The sequence below is a fragment of the Octopus bimaculoides genome, chromosome 10, assembly GCF_001194135.2.
Source record: "Octopus bimaculoides isolate UCB-OBI-ISO-001 chromosome 10, ASM119413v2, whole genome shotgun sequence".
NCBI classification, from domain to species: domain Eukaryota; kingdom Metazoa; phylum Mollusca; class Cephalopoda; order Octopoda; family Octopodidae; genus Octopus; species Octopus bimaculoides.
The window spans coordinates 1336500-1337804 of NC_068990.1; positions in this window are offsets into that span (position 1 = coordinate 1336500).

The following is a 1305-nucleotide window of genomic DNA, read 5'->3' on the forward strand; positions in this document are numbered from 1 at the left end:
GAAATTTCCAGGAAAGCCTTGGAACTATCCAGGAAGTAGCTCACCCTCGGAATTTTCCACGAAGTACCATCTCGGAAATTTCCTAGAAATCCTCGATACTTTCCAGGAAATACCCTCGTCGGAACTTCCCAGGAAGTCTTCGGAACATTCCAAGAAGTAGCTCATCATCAGAACTTTCCAGGAAGTCCTCTGAACGTTTCAGGATGTAGCTCATCCCCGGAACTTTCCAGGAAGTCCCATCCTTGGAACTTTCCTAGAAATAACCCATCTCCGGATGGGTTATTTCTAGAAACACTTTCTAAAAAACACTCCGAACTTTCCAGGAAGTCCCATTCTCGGAGCTTTCTCGGAAGTAGCTCATTCTGGGAATTTTTCAGGAATTACCATTCTTGGAACTTTGCAGGAATCCTATCCTTGGAACTTTACAGGATGGCCTCGGTACTTTCTAGGAGGTAACATCCTCGGAATTTTCTAGGAAGTACCATCATCTGGACTTTCAAGGAAGACCCCGGAACTTTCCAGGAATTCCCATCCTCAGATCTTTCCAGGAAGTTGCTCATCCTCGGAACAGCCCAGGTGTCCTGTCTATGGAACTTTCCAGCAAGTCCCCGGAACTTTCCAGGAAGTAATTCGCATTCCCCCCTCGGAACTTTACAGGAAGTAATTACTCCCTCTTTTCCCCTTCCTTAGAACTTTCCAGGAAGTATTTCCTCCCTATCCTCGGAACTTTCCAGGATATTATTCCTCCTCACTTTCCTTGGAACTATCCAGGAAGTAATTCCTCCCCTCCTCCCCTTCCTTGGTAGTTTCTAGAAACAATAGAGCTGCCGGAAGGTATTTTAATATTAACGAAGGCAAAGTTTGAAATTGGCGTAAACAGTACGTCAAACTTAAAACTGTGCCTAGTAATAAACAGACAAAAATAAAAACATACAATCATGATTATCTATATCGTTACAGTTTTTTCTGTCAGAAATATCCATATCACTATGTCTATCAGTGGTGCTCCATTGTGATAGGTAGAAACTCCAAGCGATGTAAAATATGGCCCAGACCATGTTTACCAGTCTGAGCATCAGACTTCAAAAGCAGTTAAACATTTAATAGTTTTTGTAAATTTATACAGAAAAAGTAAGCATTATACTGTCCAGCAGAAATAAAAGTCAACTTCACTATATTTAAGCCATTATTTTTTCTGTAAAAACCTATTTTGACATTAAATGAGTCAATTTCCAGTACAAATGCTTACGTTTTGTATATCTTTTTCCAAAAACAAATTTTTTTTTTAATTCTGGAAATGATCTA